This window comes from Heptranchias perlo, chromosome 29 (assembly GCF_035084215.1).
Source record: "Heptranchias perlo isolate sHepPer1 chromosome 29, sHepPer1.hap1, whole genome shotgun sequence".
Taxonomy (NCBI): Eukaryota; Metazoa; Chordata; class Chondrichthyes; order Hexanchiformes; family Hexanchidae; genus Heptranchias; species Heptranchias perlo.
This window is the reverse complement of record NC_090353.1, coordinates 13,723,085-13,738,388: the sequence shown is the minus strand read 5'-3', so window position 1 is coordinate 13,738,388 and position 15,304 is coordinate 13,723,085. Positions and strand designations below refer to the sequence as shown.

Genomic DNA, 15,304 nt, shown 5'->3' with positions numbered 1-15,304 from the left:
CCTTGTTTTCAAGTGTGACTGCCCAGTACAAATCATCAGCTTTATATTAGTTTGTGAATGCAGAAAATTGCAAGAGGGATCCTGGGAACTAGGGATTTGAATTGGGCCCATAATGTTCTGTATCTGTTTACTGGTCCCACATTATTTTCAGTGCCTCTTAAAGAATGGGGTGATACCAATCAGAAGTAGCATTCCTAGAATTTCTGTTGGCATTTTAGATGTAATCCCACAGTCCTGGTGCCATCTATCTACCTAACTATAAAACAAGTCAAAAGTGAGGAAAACAAAGCTTCCAATAAGGAACTAAGGGCATACAAAAATAACACTCAACAGTCTAAACCAATAAAAGAAAGGCTGAACCTATTAAATTACTCCAAATATTTTTGAAAATCCTTTTGGCTGACTCTTTAGTTTCTCCATGCTTGGAAATAATGTCTGTAAACTAATGAAAACATGCAAAGTAATACTTACAAAAATTATAAGTTATGCATACAATACTAATATCTGATACTTTCCATTGGTGGTCTGAGTTCATGCAGATTCTCAGACCCATCACTATTAGCTAATGAGACTGATGCCAGAAAGCTACATCCCCTCCCAGCATACAGCTGTGTATTTAGCCAGTCACAGAATGTGCTAGGACTTGCTATTTGTAAGCCCTACTACCCTAAATGAAAATGAGAATTCAAACCTCCAATGAAACCATTTTAGAAGGGACTGGAATATTTTTAGTATATATCAGAAAGATAAAGTATCAACTCCAATTTTTTCCTGAAGGAAATGTATGTATGCTACATATTAGTTGATGTCCTACAACTACAGTTAGCCACATACAAGAGCCAAGTGCAGAAAAATAATGGGGCAATGGCTTGGGGTGGGTATTCATACTTTGTAATGTATTCTTAAATTAGGGTCAGGCTTCACTCACTGGTAGTACTCTTACCTCTGAGTCTGGAGGTAATAGATGCAAGCCCTAGTTCAGAATCTGGAGCACATAATGTAGGCTGGCACTTCAGCGAGGTAGCCTTACACTGGTGGAGGAGCTTTCTTTCTTTCTTAAAATGAAGCCCTATCTGTGTTCTCAGGCAGGACAAGTGTGGATTAATAAAGGAAAACCAGCACGGATTTGTTAAAGGCAAATTGTGTTTAACGAACTTGCTTGAGTTTTTTTGATGAGGTAACAGAGGGTTGATGAGGGCAATGTTGTGTATATGGACTTTCAAAAGGTGTTTGAAAAAGTGCCACAAAATAGGCTTGTCAGCAAAATTGAAGCCTGTGGAATAAAAGGGGCAGTGGCAGCATAGACACAAGATTGGCTAAGTGACAGGAAACAGAGTTGTGGTTAACAGTTTTTATACTGGAGGAAGGTATACAGCAGTGTTCCCTAGGGGTCGGTACTAGGACCACTGCTTTTTTTGATATACATTAATGACTTGGACTTGGGTGTACAGGGTACAATTTCAAAATTTGCAGATGACACAAAACTTGGCAGTGTAGTAAACAGTGAGGAGGATAGTAATAGATTGCAAGAGGACATAGACAGGCTGGTGGAAAGGGCGGATACATCGCAGATGAAATTTAACGCAGAACGAGGCGAGGCAATATAAACTAAATGATACAATTCTAAAAGGGATGTAGGAACAGAGAGACCTGGGGAAGGGGTGAGGGCACAAGTGCGGGAAATGAGATGGACACAGTTGATTGAATTTAAATGTATGTTTAAGCTTGTTTTGGTAACATAATGCTCCGGCCATCATGGTGTGGGGCAGGCTTGATGGACCAGCTGGTCTTTTCCTGCCCATTAATTTCGTATGAATGTAACACTGAATACTGTTGCAGAGATATTTAATAAAAAGGAAAGTTAAAAATTAGTTTATTTTTTTTCTTTAGTTATAACATTTTTGGCCTTCATTATAAAAAAACCACAGTAAACAGAATGGGCAATATTAAGCATACATGCTGAGGAACAAAGGAACACATTATTTATCTACCTGCAGTGGGTAAGGGAAATACTGTTTATTTTCCAAAAACCAATTTTTAAAAAATTACTTCACTGCCTCTGGGGAGGTCTCTTACAAACCTCTTTCCATTTTCTTTCAGTGGAGATGTACACTCCTCCCCACTTTCTCACTGTGAGAAATACAAAGAGAGATCTGCTAATTTTATCCTATACTTTTTCAGGGCACCAAACAAATAGGTCCATCCGTACATAGAAAAGTATGTAGTGCACTGTGCGTGTATGGAATTTGCCACCAGCAGGGGTGATGACCCCAAGGTTCAGCTGAGTTGTGTGAATTCTGTGCATACTGAGATGGCCAAGTAAAACCATAGAGCAGATAGCAAAAACAACTGGTCCAATGATGTAAAAAGAGAAGAAAGACTTGCATTTATGTAATGCCTTTCACAACCTCGACCTCCCAAAGTGATTTACAGCCAATTAAGTACTTTTGAAGTGTAGTCACTATTGTAATGTAGGAAACTTGAACAGTAGAGTCTTTCAAGTAAGATTCATTACTCTTTGGACCTAAACTCCTGTTGGTCTTTAAAAATAAAAAAAAACAAATTTACAGCATTAAACAGAAGGACCTTTATTCAATTTCCAACTGACTCAGAATTTTAGGAATAGGCCAGTCATTTCCCAATCGTCCCATGTCTCACACTATTCATTTTTGTCCTGGATTGCAGTCAACATTTTTTCCCCCAGTGGACAGCGTATAGATGGAAATGACTGTTTTTTGAGTCGGTTCAGACTGAATTTAAACTGAAAATCTCCGTTCATGCAGACATTTATAAGTGTGCACAATTGTAAAATATTTTGGGTAGCAATGTGGAATACAACAATGGTTCTGACAGCGTGTCTTATTATTTTTAAACTGAGAAATGTTCTGTTGTTCAAATTTTTGTTCTGAAAGCAGTGTTTCTTGATGAGGTAAAGTTCCATACCAGTCAGCTGCTCACTGGTATCTTGAGAGAGTGACCATTCTTCAAATGGGAACCTAGACAGTGAATATTTACAGATTATTGCGGAGTTCAGCCTGTGAAGAATGTCATCCTTTGGCGACACCCTCCTCAGACATGGGGTCAACTTCCACATGTGAGGCTCTTGCTCTCCACCATTTCTCGTGACTTCTCCATTAACTCTGTGCTGTCAAACTGCTTGTCCAACACCCAATCTTAAATGAGCCACAATTCCCTCCAGCACTGGGAAGACTTATACCATTGTCTTCAGCCCCACCACAATCTCCAGACTCTTGCCGAAACTCCATCCCCCTCCCTGGCCACTGTCTCAGGCTAAATCAGCCTGTTCACAACCTTGGACCCCTACTCAACTCCGTGCTGAGCATCTGGTCCTATATCCTCTCAATCACAAAGACCACCTCTGCCCTTACTTCAGCCTATCTGCCACTGAAACCCTCATCTATGCCTTTGTTGACTCCAGATTTTGACTATTTTAATGCTGTCCTGGCTGGCCTCCCAACTTCAACCCTCCATAAACTTCAGCTCATCCAAAACTCCGTTGCCTGTACACTTTCACACACCAATCCATTTGTTCATCACCACTGTTTCTGCTGATGTATATTGACTCCCAATTCCTCAATGCCATGAATTGAAAATTCTCATCCATGTGCTTCAATGCCCCCGTGGCCTTGTTCTTCCTTATCTCTGAAACCTCCTCCAATCTTAAAGCCCCTCCCCCCAGTACTCTCCATTCCTCCAACTCCTGCTTCTTATACATCCTCCCCTCCTTCCATTGATGATGGCTGTGCCATCAGCTACCTAGGCTCCAGACTTTGGAAATTTCTCCTCAATCCCCTCCTTCTCTCTATTTCCCTCCCCATCTTTAAAACCCTGCTCCCCACCTCCACCACCCCCCCCCCGCCCTTTTCCCTGGATCTGTACTTGCTTACAAACTGTTAAATCTCTAACTTAAATCTCTGAAAGGACCTGAAATGTTAATTCTGCTTCTCTCGCCACAGATGCTGAATGTTTATTTCAGATTTCCAGCATCCACAGTATTTTGTTTCTGCTTAAAATCCACTTCTTTGACCAATCTTTTGGTCACTTCTCCTAAGGTCTCCTTCTCCATTTTCCATTTTTTCCCCTTATGCCTCTGTGAAGCATTTGTGATGCTTTTCTACGTTAAAGGTGCTCCTCCTGTGTCCCTGCAACCGTATTTGTGAGTAAGAGTGCAACAATGTTACATGGTAGCTGTGGCATGTGCAGAAGCAAATTGCACTGGGGTCATTGCTGTGATTGTGGGTACTAACTATTGCATCTGGTAGTAAAATGTGCACACACTACAAGATCTGGTTTCATTATACTAACAAAGCAGGTTAAAGCTTCATGACTACAATTGACTTTTAACTAATGGTTACAATAAGAGTACTTACTCCAATGCTTAAAATAAGGGCATTGTGACTCCAGTTCACTGTGCTTAAGTAACTATTTTTGTGGCTGAAGCTAAACTTCTAGAATGAGCCAAATGCTACAATTTGACAATATGGGCACTTTACACTTGTTTGTCTCTGAGCAAAAGTTCTTCTGTGCGCAGTTGCTGCAGCTAATGAATATGCCTGTATAGGCTTGGATAAACTGGAAGAGACGTTTCCAATTCTTCAACAGTCTACACCCCAGGTAAGGAAACAACCTTCCAAATTATCCTATAGATGGTACTTGGCCTTCAGAAAGATTGTAATGCACCATGGCTATAAGAAGATTGCACTTCCAATCTAGGGTTGTGAACTCTGGTTGAATGTATTCCTGGCAGTTTCATCACATGACCTCCTGTCTTCAACTGCCCCGCCCCCTTGCTCCCACATTGGTTGCCCGACACATCCATCCTGACGACGCACCGCCTTCTTATGCAAATTGGAAAGTGAAAAGACTCATTCCCCAATTGGATGATGCTTGACAATCAATCATACTTTTTCCCATCTCCAATATTTACATAGAATTTATAGCACACAAACTGGCCATTCGGCCCAAGTGGTCTGTGCCGGTGTTTATGCTCCACATGAGCCTCCTCCCACCCTATTTCAACTGTAAGCAGACCCTTCTATTCCATTCTCCCCCATGTGCTTATCCAGCTTCCTCTTAAATGCATCAATGCTGTCACCTCAATTTCTCCATGTATTAGCAAGTTCTACGTTCTAACTATGCTGGGTAAAGAAGTTTCTCCTGAATTCCTTATTGGATTTATTAGTGACTATCTTATATTTCTGAATCTAGTTTTGGACTCTCCCACAAGTGGAAATATCCTGTCTAAATTTACAATATGGAAACTGAAAGGAAGTGAATCATCTGAGCTTTAGTATAAATTGGTATCGCCTGTTTCCTACTGCTAATAAAAGCTTACTTACAGAAACCTGATGCAGTAATCCATGGTCGTTATATGAATTGGCATAGCTGCAGATTAGGACAGTGGCTTTCAAACTTTTCTGCAAGACTCCTTACAAATATTCAGTCCCAGGAACCCTTGCAAATACTGACACATTCCTGGAGACCTCCTGAAAACACTTGGACACTCTCACAGGGACCAGCTGCAAACATCAACAGACTTTCCTAATTTCCCTAAGACAATGTCAGCTATCCAAGGGAAACCAGTGCAGGCAGAAAGTGCTTTTTACATTATTAGTATTCAGTAACAGAAATAACCTGTTAGAGCATCAACACATTTTTAAAAGTGATTTCTAAATACATTGTGTTTGCAATCTAAACCAGTTTTTGGCATTCATTTTATTTCATACCTAGTCCTAATGTAATTCTTTTCCAAATGTTTGCATTTTTTTAGTTTTGGGAGATCTCCCTCCAACATCTATAACTGAGGCCTCCCCCTCCTGTTCAGCCCCCTCCTCCCCTCTTCATCCTTTCTCCCCCTCCCCGCGTCACCCCTCTCCATTCTATCCGCAGTAGTGTCTTGGGGCACTCCAGGACAATCCTGGTGGGTTGGCAACCCTATTACAAGCCCTCCTTTACTATGGTGGCTAGCAAAGCCACTATCTTGCGAGTTCTAATTCAGTATTCAATGTCTATGCTTGGATGATGTCTCCAACTAATAAGTGCGAAGATGCTTGACTAGTAAAAGAAGAACAATGTCCACATCTGAATTGAGTGACTGTGCTGAGATAGATTAAAGCCATATTTGAATTTCTCCTTTTTTTAATGTGGTGAGTTAACTTCTGGGAGTCTTGTTGACCTAATGGCAACTATTCTATCAATATAAATTGAAACATTTGAAGTTGGCATAAAAGACTGACTATTTCATTGTAATATTTTGAAAGATGACTGGGTTCATGTGTGTGAAAGAAAACCACAAATTAATTCACTCAACCTAAAGGTCAGCAGTGACTGAATTAAATCAATCCATTCATCAGTTGCATGTGAATGTGCACACACTGTGTGGATTAGGAAGGTGGACAAGGAAAACCCAAATTCTCATCCAGAACTGAATGTTGAAATTATCGTGAATGTCAAACTAGTGCATCTAGGACTGAATTGTCCTCTATTTTGCAGGTTGTTGCTGATGCCAGAGAGCTGGTTTCATCCACAATAACAGGAGCCAAAGATGCAGTCTCCAACACAGTGACTGGAGCTAAAAATACAGTGACAGGTGTAGTGGACATGGCCAAGGAGGCAGTGCATGGTGGCATTGAAAAGACCAAAGCAGTGATGGTTCAGGAGTTAAACTGTCATTGGGTCCAGAGTAGGCGAGATAGTGGTCACTAGTGTGGACAGTGTACTCAGTAAATCTGAAGAGATGGTTGATCACTATCTTCCTATGACTGAGGAGGAACTGGATAAGAAACAACCTGGACTTGTCTAGGATGGTTTTGTATCCACTTCAGTGGCCCTAAACATCTTTGAAGTTGCACATTGGGCACATTGCCTGAGCAGTGAGGTTGGGTCTCGTGCAAATCAGTGGCTACTCTATACTGTGCACGTGCATGTGCACTCTGAATTTTAAAGTTGTGTTCCTCAGACTTGTGCTCGGAGAAATATGCAGGTACATGAGAAGTGCAGAACATTGTTTATAGGTATCTCTAATAATAAAACTCCTGTTAACATTTAGTTCCATTAGCTATCTCCATTTCCTGCTTTCCCCTCCATACTCTAGTCAAATAGAGGTTCAATAGCTGAACTGTTCCAGAGTAAAATGCTGTGTTTTGAAAGTCAAAGTTGCATTTCCTGTTTCAAGTAATCACCTTAACTATGGAGGGCCTTAACCAGGTTCCCCATTACTCCAACATTGGAGTCCTTACTTTGTCTCTGGTCCTCTCCTACTCCCAATTTCCTTGTAGCCAGGAGCACAACCCTCTATGTAGGAATCTTGAGGGCAACAAAAGTAGTAAGTGGCTCCAACAGTGGTGGGTCCTGCCTACTATATTAAAAGTTAGAAACTTTCAAATAACCTAACTTTTTAAAATTGTCATTAAATGCAGATTTGACTAACTCTATTCCATTAAATGAACAGTTTATGGCTGAGAATCCTAATCTGATTTGGAGGGTGTTGAACAGTACTAATGTGTCACCAGTTTAATAACTTGAATAACAGCCTTGATTGTTAACTCTTTTGTGCTTCAGCAAAACTGGCCACTTCTGTTGAAGGCTTTGAGGTAGCCCCTGCACAAGAGCAGAGTTACTATGTGCACGTGGGATCTTTATCTTCAAAAGTTCGTCATAGAGCGTACCAGCACTCCACAGCCAAGATGCAGCAGGCCAGGCAAAGCAGCCAAGACATCATGTCTCAGATTCAGAACACTCTGGATCTGGTAAGAATACACACTGCTGGTTCACATGTGCTGCTGGGTGGCTTTGAGCAACTACTTGAAATAGGCATGATTCCATTCCAAGAAACAGTCTTCACATCAGACCTGTGTGAAGCCCAATACATCTTTAAGAGCATAAGTCACATTTTTGTGTTTTTATAATCGAAACTTTTCTCATTCAATGTTACTAGTCACACTCGTAAGCAGATCTTGTGTCCCTTGCCATCTAGAGTGCTCCTTTTCATACCCAGTAGCTGTGTCAATAACAGTGTGATCCATGAATTATAGCAAGAGAACCCTTGTTCTATACATCAGCTACTGGGATGTATTGGCAGGAGATTATCCACTGAAAAACAGATTGTGTAGACTTTGAACCAAGTGATTTTCAACACCAAGCAGACAAACAATACAAGTAAAATATATACTTCTCTACATTCCTTTTAGGTGTCATTGCCACAATATAGCCTAGCACCTCTTCCTCCTCCCTTTATATGGGGGGGGGGAGGGTCTAATACATACTACATATGGACATAAATACATACTAGCTATGTATTTGCAGGCTGAATTGAAGAGTAGATTCAGCAAATCAGAAGCTGCATGGTAGCCAGGAGAAACTACATCAGACCTGGGTTGATTGGAGGAAGAAGCAGCCAGAAGGTCAAGTGCAGGAAGAAGTCAAAAATAAAAGGGGGGAAAATAGTGCAAACTGACCCAACAGTGACCAGAAGGTCAAACATGCAACACTGTGAAGAACCAGCATCAAATGCCACACATCCATTTTTTTTCCTCCTCCTTTAATTGTGCTGCCCATATTACTTTTCCTGGACTTAAATATGAAAAAGATTTAACCAATCTTTTGGATTGGGTTGCCCAGTGAAAAGAATTGCACCAACTTAAGGATGCAATTTCACTCTAGCCACCAGTTTGAGATTGGTAGCTGCAGTTTTTGTTTCCAACAGATCGTACTCTGTTTACAATGCCTGGCTGAAACTTAAATTCTATTGTCCAGTTGGGAGCTCTATGCATGTGTGCTTACAAGCATGTGCAATTAAATTAAATGTTTAGATGGTGCTCGTAGCAGTGTCTGCATGCTCCATAAAACATTTAAATTAATTGCATCCAAGTTGAGGATGTCCAAGGAACTGCCAGGCACTTTTTGCACCTGGTTTGACATTGTACTGGCTGTGCGCTCTGGGAGAGGAAGTCTCACACTGTCTCTGTGACATTGCAGAGTCTCAGTCCACTGTAGACTGGCATCAATTCAGGCTGATTCTGGATTTACACTGCAAACTGTTGTGCTCTAATGTAGTGTAAATGCACTCCCAAGTTGCCTTGGTTACAAATGTAAATTTATATTGATTGTGGAGTACGCTTGGAGAAAAGAGAGGTTGATGCTTCATGGGACATGTTTTTTCTCTGCTTTCAGGTAGGCAGAGCATTTCTCTCCCTTTCATTTGGAAAGGACTAATGTACACATGTAGATGGGAAATATTGAAGAAAACCAGGATGCATTCTAGAAAACGTGGCATTTGTATCCTGTTTTGCTGCATTGTCTACATTTTAATGTTTTTTTAAAAGTGCTGTCACTAAATATAGTTATAAGAAAGTGAATGGGATCACATCACTTTTTATTGTTTACAGGTAAAGAAAAGGTCTAAGAAACCACATCCCAAGCCCACAAATCAACAGGGGGGGGGAAAGGACGAACAAAAAGGGTGTTTTGTATTTCTATAACTGCAACAAATCAGCTCTCAGCACTCTTCTTTATCCTGTGCTATAACCAAAGCGATCAAAAATCTGTTCAGCATCCAATTTTTCGGTAAAACACTGCCTTCCTAATACTGGAGGAGTTTTGGGTCATCCATGACTTGATGTTGAACAAGCAATCAGGTTCCTGGGATAAGGAGGGCAAAATCAGCTAAAGTTCCCACAACAGTTATAATCCAGCGCACGTGCATTGTCCCTGCTATAGATAGGATTGGCATTGGCTGTGATGCTCTCACAAAAGTCAGCTACTCACACAAAAAAATAGTCACTCAGGCGAGGTTCTGGAGGACTGCTAATGCCCCTGGAACTGCAGCCAGTTATGCCTTCTAGAGAGGAGGTGAGAAAATCCGTCAGTTGTGTGGTAGCACTGTCACCTCCAGGGACTTGAGCACAAAACCTAGGCTGACACTCCAGTGCTGTACCGAAGGAGTGCCGCACTATCGGAGGTGCAATCTTTCAGATAAGATGTTAAATAAAGTCTCTATCTGCCCTCTTAGGTAGATGTAAAAGATCCCATGACACTAAAAAATTTATCTGGTCATTATCACGTTGATGTTTGGACCTTGCTGTGTGCAAGTTGGTTGCTGCATTTCCTATCCTACATTACAACAGTGACTACATTTTTTTTAAAAAGCACTTAATTGGCTGTAAAGTGCTTTGGGACACCCTGAGATCCTGAAAAGTGCTCTTATATAAATGCAAGTCATTTGTCTGGAATTTCAAAAATGTTGCTTCTGAAACCCAAGTCTGAAGTTACTGATTGAAGAGTTTTTATTTTTTTCACACTTCTGTAATTCATTTTTCTGCCAGGTAGCCAAAGCAGAAAAGGGAAAGAAAAGTTCCGAGTAAAGTGCATACCTCGTAGGATTTAAGTTCCTGCTGGGGATATTCAATTTAAACTTGCATGATGGCCGAAAGGAAACTTTATATTTTGTGGTGGAGTGGCCTCTCCAGAGAATCTGTGGCTTTGCAGTTACAAAGTATCCTTTTTCTAGCTGACAGCAGCGTGATCTTAATCTACCAAGCTTGTCTTACACTCTAAGTAACAAGACCACTGGAGTAAGTCTCCTGGCCCTACGAGGAACAATAACACCACTCTAAATGAGCTGAATCTGAGGCAGGTCCATGACTGATGTACACACATCACCCCTACAGCTTAAACAAGTGGTGGAGACTCAGCTGAGCATTTGCCAATCTTCTTGCTGACTTTCCCCTTGTGTTTTACAAAGACCTATTGTGGAAGATCCAACTTTATTTAACAGCGATGATAGCAGAACAGAAGATACACACAGATATTAAGCATACTCTGAAGGTTGACAATCCTGTATCAGGAAAAGACTTGTGTTGAAGGCCAGACTTTTTTTTGGGTTGGGCAGGGGTGGACTGATGTGGAACTTGTATGGGATTTAACATACTTTTTAGAATCTAGTCACTGAAAGGGTTCCAGCCACTTTAAAGTTGAAATCAATTCATGTAAAACTTCTTTACTTCACTTAATGGTTAATTTTTTTGTAGGTTGTGCAGCTTTTTAAGCTGACGTTTCAGTTTATATTTGCATTTATTATCAATTCATGGCAGGTGAAAATCCTATTTTAAGATCAAAATATGTCCAATCTTTTGGAGCTCGGGGCCAGATACAGGTGTCAAGACCAGTAAGTGAGCTGCCATGATTATGCAGAAACACAGGTGCCACAAACGTGGCTGCCCGGCCCCCCTCCCGTAAATAAAAAGTGAAACCCCCAAGCACAGTTAGTGATCTCCTGCCTCTGCGCCCCCCCCACCCTCTCTATGTTTCCCCTGCAAAAAGATGTATTGGGAATTTTGACTAGCTGAAGTTCCTCCAAGAATAAATAATCAATATTTAGAATTAAACTTAATAGCAGTATCTTTTCAACTGAGGTTAAGTTCACAACATACAGCTTTTGGGAATGTGGATTAGAATTCAACACAAAGCAATAGACTCAGTTAAAGTGTCTTCCCAGGATGATATTTCTCACGTACCATCAGTTTGAGACAGTGATATTCTTCAACATATCTGAGAAAATTGGGTGTAATGTTTTAATGGTTTTATTCATGCGAGCCCAGCAAGGGTGGGGCGGGTGGTGGGGATGCTGACTGGGAACCTCATGCATAGGATGGTGGCAGCATGGGTGAGGGTCAGAGGTCAAGCTTTTCGCTTCCTGCCCCTCCAAGCAAGCACACTGAGAGTATATGGACAGTCTGTGAGAGCTGGTAAAATAGATCTACGAAAGAGAAAGTTCTCATCTTAGGTCTAGTGTGACTGGACTCTGGGAGAATACTGTTGGAAAATATTTAGCCCGCTAAATGGGAATAGTGTGGAGTTTCTGTTATGAGGAGCGTTACAAAATAAGTCACTGTAATTATTACTTTCACATATGTAAAATAAATCAGTTTATTGTTTTGTAAGTGGCCACGTCTCAGTAGAGTGTTCAGGCACCTTCCAGAAGATTCCAGGAGAAACTCGTGTGAGGTTACAGTATCTGATTCACAGAACAAGGGATTTTCTTGTTGCGACCCATGGGTCATGTATTACATGACCAGATATTGAGCAGTAAACGTAAAGTCCTGATCGTAAACACTGCTGGTCCACTTAGAGGAAAGACCAAAAGATGCTGAACCCAAGAGATTACACAGCGCAGACCTGAAATTTGTAAACTCCCCCCCCCCACCCCATGTACATAAAACCAGACCCCCAACTCCATTAATTCTGTAGAACTAACATCGCTCACCTTGTTAAAATCAGAATTTACAAAGAAACCTAAATTGGATGGGGGAGAAAAGCTTTAAAGCTGCACAAGTGAAATATGATGTGCTGTTACTGCATTACCCATTGATGAATTGTTTTCCTTTGCATAAAAATTAAGCATCTATTTACTCTGTGGAGAATGAGCGAGCAGGACAAGTCACTTCCCTGTTGGCTGAAGTTTGGGTATTCAGGCCATTCAAATACACTGTTCATAGACAGTCACTGGGTGGCACCATTGCTCGGGTTTTATGTGTCTAAGTCACAGGCCATTCCCGGTCTGCATGGGAAGCAGCGATTGTTATCATCCAATTGCTATTGCCAAATACAGTGATGTGTAACAGGAACTGAGGGAAGCCTGAGCAAACTTCGAAGCTGGGGATGCACAGCAGCTTGTGATGGTTGGCATAGGGACAAAAACTGAGTGAAGAGGAATACTGAGAATCTACTGGAAAATAATTGAAAGCTAAGCAATCAATGCACAGAGGCCAGAATTGTTACCAAATGCTTTAACTCCTGGTGTGTTGTAGGATGTAAAGAAGTGTGTGGAGGCACTGGAAGAACTGCAAACACTGCAAGTCTCTACACAGCTCTTACAGAAACACAATCTGTTTGCAATAATAAAACATGCATATTTGCTGTACTATGTTTTTATTATCTAATTCAGCAGTCTACCTTGTAGGGTGTTAAATTCTTTAAAAAGTTAGTGTAAGTAATGGTGCAAAAAGTTTATTTTGGTGCTCGTTTTGTCATTTCTACTGCATTTAATCAGGTGTTTTAATCCTGTGTAACTTAATATTCTAGTAGTGGGTGGATTACTTGCACAATAATGTCTGCAACGCTGACTTGTGTTTGAGGCGGACAGCTTGATTTTGCAAGATGATGAATATGGGATGAGCATTTGATGGAGCGAGATGGTGCTGGAGGTTGTACCACTGCTGCTTAGTTCTCAGTCTGAGCTGGGGTACTCCCAAGTAAAGGCGGTGGTGCTTTCTGGTAGGGGGCATGGAAAATAGTCGGCAGTCCAGGTGGGACAAAGAATTAGAATAACATGCCCCTCGTTGCTTCATGTATTTATTTAAAAAGTGTGATTTTAAAATTTGTCAAGAAATTGAGGACAAAGTAGAGAAAATGGGTTTTGGGTGGAATGGCTCCTGCATAAATAGTAGCACGCAGTCGATAGCTCCTACCCCAGCTTAAATCATTAAAACAAGAATAGACATTTGGAAGAGAACCCAGAGGCCAGTTAGTACCGGTGGAGCCATACCCCAGCCAGCATCAGTGCCTTCAGGGAATATTGGGGTGGGAAACTTTTTTTCTTGCTAGTTGCATTCAAAAGCCCTTAAAACTCAATTGTTCCCTCATGTTTTTGGGTCTTTTTCTGCCTATTTTTTTGGCTTGTGCATCTTAGATCACTGTCATAGATGAGTCCCAACTCCCTATGCCTTCAAGACCATCTTCACTAGACTTGATTTATAGGTTAGCTTTTGGTAATATGCCCAGGATAACGAACAGTAGAACTTCTGTTAATTATTTTAGCTACTGGAATTATTCTATGCCTTGGTAGGATTGCTCTCCTGTCTTTGATAAGCACTAGAGCATCACAACATTAGATCTCATTTTGGGGTCAAATTATTATTTAACAGATGAATGAGTGAATAACTGTAATGTATCACTGGTACGCAAGGCCTCCTGCCCCAACTCGACCTAAAGATCCTCCAGAAACCAAAACCAAATGAGTTACTTGATCAAGCTGCACATTGCTCACCGTGCGAATACAGTCATGCAAAGAAACCTGATGTATTCCTCCCACCTGCACCATGCAATCAATGTACGGTGGTGTCATTAAATATAGACATGAATGTACTGCTTAAGGATCAATTAGAAAAATTAAGTTTATAAGATTTTCTTCATGCCAGGTGCAAAGCTGGAGCAGTGCAAAGTGCTCTCACACCGTGGGTAGTATAATTTTGGAGTGGGGAGCAGCTGTGATCAAATTCTGATATATTTTGTGTTGCAGCAAAATCCAAACCACTTTATATTGATGCAAGAATAGGTAATATATTCTGTCAGCTGGGCTCAGTTGATGGCTTGCCTTTTGAGTTAGATAGTTGTGGGTTCAAGCCCCATTCTGGGACTTGAGCTCTAATCTATGCTGATACTCCAGTATGGTACTGAGGGGGTGCTGCTTTGTTTTTTTTTGTTCGTTCATGGGATATGGGCGTCGCTGGCAAGGCCAGCATTTATTGCCCATCCCTTATTGCCCTTGAGAAGGTGGTGGTGAGCCGCCTTCTTGAACCGCTGCAGTCTGTGTGGTGAAGGTTCTCCCACAGTGCTGTTAGGAAGGGGGTTCCAGGATTTTGACCCAGCGACAATGAAGGAACGGCGATATATTTCCAAGTCGGGATGGTGTGTGACTTGGAGGGGAATGTGCAGGTGGTGTTGTTCCCATGTGCCTGCTGCCCTTGTCCTTCTAGGTGGTAGAGGTCGCGGGTTTGGGAGGTGCTGTCAAAGAAGCCTTGGTGAGTTGCTGCAGTGCATCCTGTAGATGGGACAAACTAGAGGTGCTGTCCTTCAGGTGAGAAATTAAACTTATGTGCCTGTTGGAGTGGCTCAGGTGGATGTAAAAGGTCCCACGTCAATATTTGAACAAGTGGAGGGGGTTTTCTCAGTGTCCTGGCCAACACCACATACATGTTTACTAAAACTTACTGACTGCACTTCACATGTAATTCATTGTGTGAAGTAGGGCATCTTGAGACATGCGATAAAACGTCATATGAATTTTATTTCTTTCTGTAACCATCCGATAACTCACTTGTGCATTTGATTTAAAAACAATTGATTGGGTGGTATAGTGCATGTACTTACTGTTTTGAATATAAACAAGGGTAAACAAACATGAGCTTCTTTAATGTTTGAATTGTACAGACTGAGCAGTGAAATATTCAGCAATCTATTGAATTATAAATAAAATCCGAGAAAAATCCTTCTATTTAGCTCTTCA

The 15,304-nt window shown here is 41.2% G+C and overlaps 1 pseudogene; it reads left to right on the top strand.

Moving 5' to 3' along the window:
* The first annotated feature begins 4,202 nt into the window (after positions 1-4,202).
* Positions 4,203-8,476, top strand: LOC137299547 (perilipin-3-like; annotated as a pseudogene).
* The last annotated feature ends 6,828 nt before the right edge of the window (positions 8,477-15,304 follow it).